General features: G+C 42.3%; 2 long non-coding RNA genes across 2 annotated transcripts; both read left to right on the plus strand.

Annotated features, from left to right (window-relative positions):
- Positions 1-207: 207 nt before the first annotated feature.
- On the plus strand, positions 208-1593 carry LOC103638661 (uncharacterized). Its single transcript, XR_558963.2, has 2 exons — positions 208-680; positions 849-1593. It is a non-coding gene; the product is annotated as an uncharacterized lncRNA (long non-coding RNA).
- Positions 1594-1826: 233 nt separating this feature from the next.
- On the plus strand, positions 1827-4960 carry LOC103638662 (uncharacterized). Its single transcript, XR_558964.3, has 3 exons — positions 1827-2181; positions 4225-4385; positions 4474-4960. It is a non-coding gene; the product is annotated as an uncharacterized lncRNA (long non-coding RNA).
- The last annotated feature ends 1170 nt before the right edge of the window (positions 4961-6130 follow it).

A 6130-nucleotide genomic window follows, 5' to 3' on the forward strand; every position in this document is an offset into this window, starting at 1 on the left:
CCATCAACGTGATCCGCCATCAACGCCCGCTGCCTCCTAGGACCTCGCCCCCATCCACGCCCCCAACCGCAACCGGCCCTCGGTGACGCTAGCCGTGCCAGCCCCGCATCCCAGGATCCCAGCGAGATGCAGGTTCTCCTCCACCTAAACCCTAACACAGCTTCACCACTGCGCCGCCAGCCTCACCGCAGCCGTCTCCATCTCGACCTCCTGCTCCTCCTTCTCCGCGTCCCCGACCACCTCCTACCCGTCGTCGTCGCACTCGCAGCGACACCAGCCGCAGAGGCCCGTGGTGACGTCCTCCTCGGTATCCCCTCCAGCCGGGTGGCTCCGCACCGCATCCGGCCCCGGCCCCGGATCCGACGCAACTCACACATCTCCAGGCGCTCGCAGAATCCCACCCGACGCCATCAGCGCCCGCCATGCCATGCCCCAGAAGCCCGTCCACGGTTGCTGCTCCAATCCCTTCCGCGGATGCCGCATAATCCCAACTGACGCAGCTCCGCCTCAAGTCGTCCTTCTCAGGCGGCGGGTCCGGCCGTCCGGGTGCGTCGGCTTGGGCGGCACCGACGGGTCCTTCTTGGACAAAGCGCTAATTGGAATGCCTACTCGCACTATGCTGCTGCCTGAGCCTTGAATTATTTCCAGGCTATATAAACATATCTGGTAAAAGGCCTTGGGTAAGTAGGCCCTTAGTTTGAGATGCCTTTGTGATATGCCGGAAGCACCTTGCCGCTGCACTGCATTGCATCCCAGGATCTTGCTTTCTTTCTTTTATGCCGAGCTTATTTTTTTCTAGGGGGCTATGAAGTGGATGAATAATTGTAATCTCGTATGTGCCTCTGCAGGATTTTTTCTGAGATAAGGGGATCTTACGAAGCGGATCCACAAGCTGCAATCACCAAGTTTTTCCGGCTGCACCGGCTACATCTGCATATCGCGATGTTTATATAGACATCTGGTTTACTGCACTAGCAAATGGTTAATTTAGTAAAGATGGCAAAGAAGAATTTAATGAAGTTTAACCTATAAGCAGACAATGGCTTCCAATACATGTGCACAGAATTTACAGAAGCAGGAAACACATTTTCAACTCGTGAGAACCAAAGGCACCAAATTACCAGACGACATAAAGCGTACCTTTCCTGATTTGATTACGCTTGTTGGGAGGGAGTCCTAATAGATAGTTTCAGTAACCCTTCTTTTAATGGTAGATATAGAATGGACTGGACTAGAGTTTCCATTCTGCTTTGCTGCTGGACCGAGCTTTGTTGGTGAAGTCCTCGCTGGTGTTGGTGAACACTTATAAAGCTTTGGTGGTGATCTTCTTTCTGTAGCAGATTCCTTTTTGCTCTCCTTTGGCATTTGCTTCTTGACTACAACACAACCATTTGGACTAGGTGAAGCGCCACCATTCTTGCGTGTGTCCTTGCTAATTTCTTGCTTTGTGGAAACTAACTTACTATTACCAGTAGATGTATTATTTGGCATTCCTGAAAGTAATCATCAAGCATTGTTTTTTAACCTTTTCAGAAGATATGGATAGTTTTTTTGGTTCAAACCGTTGTATGTATAAAATTCATAAGAGCTCACAAATCATATCCCTGTTATTTCTTACAAATCATATTTTATATAGGTTTTATCAACTAAAATATCAATGTTTGTTAGGAACTTGAAAACCCGGACTTCTGAATTAGACCTATGAGCTTTAGCATACATACCTGAGGTTTTGCCTCTTGTCTAACTTTTGGGGCAACAGATTTTTTATTTGGTTCAGATATGGTGCTTCCTCCATTACTTTTGTCACTATCAATGCTGGAGTTGAGACTGGTAATTTTCCCATTATTGCTTGATACCCCAAGCATGTAACGGGAAGCAACAACTATATATTGAGTAGCTCCATTACAATTTCTAGACAATCCCATTATTTAGTTAAAAATGCCATTACAATCATCTGAATGTAATATGTGGAGTTAGAATTACCGTTATATGTTTCCCTTTCCCATACGCCAATGTCTATTTTTTTTGTTATGTTCATGCTAGCTATTATCATCTTTGGTTATTTTCTTTTAAATTATTCTACTCAATAGATGGATGTAATCAACCTATTGCTATTTTGACTAATTATATGCTTGTATGGTTTCAGTAGGAAGGGAGAAGAACCTCAAGTTCATTGTGCAGGTATGGTTCTTCATAATTTACACCATGTCTGGTAGCACTCATCTTTCCATTTTTCTAGAAAGTTACATGAACTCGATCTGAATGTAACACATAGAGTTTGAAAGAGAAAATAGAAACACAACTATTTTCTTTCAATCTCAGCGCGTGCACATTTGATTGGTGTAGGGTTGGGATCGAGATGCCCACGATCAAGGTGCGGTCGGCAATAGTAGCTTCCCCACCGTCCTCAATTGCGTCGTCAATAGTCAACATGCCTGAGGTGCGCAGATTTACTTGTGGTATTTATTTGTTCCACAATTTACCTGCAGATGCAAGATTCATCTCATGTTGTGTTTTGGCAGTAGCTTGATTATGGTATACCGTTGATGACTGATTCTTTTTTTCTTCTGATAGCCATCTTACAGTTGCCATTGTGCTTTGTTGATTTATAACTTCCATATATGCAAGGCAGAATATATTGATCAATGTCTTGTGTGCCATTCCTACATGTTTCTGCAAGGAGGAGTGTCCTGCCGTGCTCCCACATGCGCTTGTTGCAGCGTTCGTCAAGACCGATAAAGATTTCTAGGCTATGGGTAAGTATATTTGACAATATCGACGACATGTTTCATAGAATTACTTCGTCCTTAAACATGCATATATTTCGTAGGCAGACACACATTTACGTGTGAGAGCAGAACATATGAGAGCTTTGTTTATAGTTAGAGTTTTCTTTGTTAACTGCCTTTTCATGTTTCAATATTTCTGAGACCTTTTCTTCACTGTTTCAGCTGACATTTGTGATAATAGATGAGTGGGTTGTGACTAGCATCTGTCGGTGATTCACATTGCATACGAGAATCTACTTAGGATCAAAGTCAAAGGTACTTTTTATCAGCTGATCATCGCTTTGACTCCAACTCAAATGATTAAGTTTTTCTCCTAATGTTATATATTTCCTATTTTTAGGGTCAATGTTATATATTTATTATTAAGAATTGTTCGATGTTTATAATCTTCCTGTTTAGGGTTACAATATTTTTATACTGTTTGGAAATATATATAACATTGAAAAGGCAGTTAATTAATAATCGGGTGTCAAAGCGATGATCAGTTGATAAAACAATCATGCAACGAACACGAACACCTGCTCAGATCGGGTGTGGTTAATTAATAATCAAAGTCTGAACACCACCATGCAATTGCTGGTATTTAAAACAAGTGCTCCAAATCTCAATAATAATGCCAAAAGGTGTTCGTGTTCGTTGCATGATTGCTTTGTTAGTCGTTTGCTCTCTCAATCTCTGCCAAGAAAATTTGGCTAGCAGCTGTTCCTCGTTTTTTATTGATCGATCGGTAAGAGCTACTACAATACACAGTTTGCAAGTGGTATACGTACGTATTTGTTCATTTGCCAATGCCTAAATGATAACATAACCCCAGCCCATAGCACGGCGACTGATGGATCAAAGCATGTGTGTTCGTCTTCTTGCCTGAACCCAGATTGACTCCAGACTCCAAAGAGGTAACATGCTGATCGACACTAGCTAGAATGGTTGATGCATGGCAACTTGCATTGACATGTGGCTGTCTCTTATCAAGACATGTGATTCTTTTATCTCTCTCTCTCTCTCTTTTATATAAAGGTATCATTGTGCTGGGCTTAAGAAGTTATTCTCCTAAGGGCTAACAAAACAATCATGCAACGAATCAGTGTTATTGGGGGGGGGGGGGCTCTTCATCATTGCTGACCTTTACCTGGTCACTTGGGCTCGCTACAATGAGGCTCAAAGCACTCTGGTGGCCGGTTACCTGCGACCTCTTCTCATGGAGGGTGGTCTGCCGACAGCCACCAAGACAGAAGGAAGCTCTTTCAAGGGGCTCCATTGATCCTTTACACCCTAGAGAGTGAGATGGATTTTGCCCCGAATTGTTTCTCTAGGATAGCAGTGGCATATCATCAGATTTATTTTCATGTCTTTGTTGTATGATACCAATCTTGCATATATATATGCATAGTTAGTTACTACCATTTCAAGCATTCTAACAAGGTTCCATTGCCAGGAAGAATCGCAGGGTACTGTAGAAAATATCAGGGGACATTATTTTCTGGTATCCCAATCGACATTTTTGGTCCCAGACTTTTGGTTGTCCTTTCGACTCCAATAGATCTGCCTGTACAGGTCCAAGGCTAGCTACAACTAGATTAATCTCACCAATGAAAGGTACTTGCCCTGACTGATTTTGTCTGTCTGTTATTGCTTAATTTTCTATGATTTTTCCCTATCTTGAGCTTATGTTTTGCGTTTGCAGAATATCTTTTTTATGCCTAAGAAGTGAAGCTACAACACGCTAGAGCTATCGTGCTCGTGGCAAGACGAACCCTTCTTCTGTGATGATGGAATCCAACCTGTTCCCCACATTCTAAGGCATCCTTACGGAGTTATGTTGCTAGATGGCTAATGCAACGGTATGCATCTTACTTTGCAACGAGAGGCTCACCTTGAGGCTATCCAAGTTGGACCAGTGCGTGCAACTGAAGCTCACAGCGGCGCTCGCTGACCTCGACTCGTCGAACAATTGGTGGGCAAGTCAGTTGCCACACTTGAGGTCGACATCTTCCAAGGGTTGCTCTATGTGTTCAAGGACAATGGGCTCAAGCAGGAGATGGTGACACAGATCCCCATCAAATTTATTTACCGTCTGCAACGTGTCCTTTTTTCATGAACACTATGACATGTTCTTTTGTTATAGCTCTTTAGAGTTTTGAGACACAATGTGCAAAAAACAGAAATGATTTCTCCATGGCATATAAACACACTTAACATGTATGTACTGGGCTATGACATTTAGATTTGTAATATGTGAGAATTTATGTACCATCACAACATGAGAATTGTACTATTTAATGTTATCTATGTCGTCCATGCAAGAGGATCTCCATCGTGTTTTCGTAAGATGGACACGTCCATCATGTTTCTCAAGATGGGAGTCACTAAGCTCTTGTTTAGTTTCAGTGTAGAACCTCACGCAGTCACGCTCCATGTCTCGAATCCTCCTATCCATATCCCGGATCCTCCTATCCATATCCCGATGATGATGTCCAACAACATTGTTAGCCCGTCATCGACCTGGAAGAGTAGCAACAGATTCCTCTCAATATTTTATGTGCCGTCGCAACGCACGGGCACCTAACTAGTATACTAATTAAAAGAAATGTGCACTTAAGAATTAATTGTTACCATCCTTTGGATATCACTTAGTTATAGGCCTTTTGCTTGATTCCCACAAAGGTTAATCCTTATTCCCTACAACACAAGTTCTTGCTAGAGATGAATATGAAGTTAGTGATATAACAACTCAATTCATCTTTGGGCCAATCTTAAAAGAATAGTCAATGAAAGATTGATAGCTTGAGATAAGAATTGAGTTAAACCACTCAAGTACCCCAAAGCTTCATATCATCTCTAGGTACCTGCAAAACTTATTAAGTACATTTTGGTACCCATCTCATGATGGGTCCATCAAGGTTAGCCAATAAGGACATAGGCACCCAAATAGCCTTGGTACTAGAATGTGGTGAACTCATCACCTTTCTAGCATGAGAGTCAAATTTGGGTCTCCTAAGCATATTTGAATGTATTGACAAGTTAGGCTTAGGAGTTTTACCCTCTGGACAAACCTTGAATAGATGACCTTTTTTCACGGTAATTGTAGCAAATGTGGTGCTTGTCCTTGCAATGCATTTGCCTTTTGCTTTCATTCTTTTTTATGGTCATCTTTCTTGATCGTGCAAGGTCTTGGTTCTTCATGTGGGAGCATGAATCAATTTCATGACCCTTCTCCTTGCATCCATAGCACCTTCTATCGCTTCTCTTTGATCTTTCTTTGTTGAAGCACATAGGTATATTGTTAGAGCAAATAGTACGAGCATTAATTTTCTTACCATGAATTTTGCTTATGCCCTTCT

The sequence above is a fragment of the Zea mays genome, chromosome 9, assembly GCF_902167145.1.
Source record: "Zea mays cultivar B73 chromosome 9, Zm-B73-REFERENCE-NAM-5.0, whole genome shotgun sequence".
Lineage (NCBI taxonomy): Eukaryota > Viridiplantae > Streptophyta > Magnoliopsida > Poales > Poaceae > Zea > Zea mays.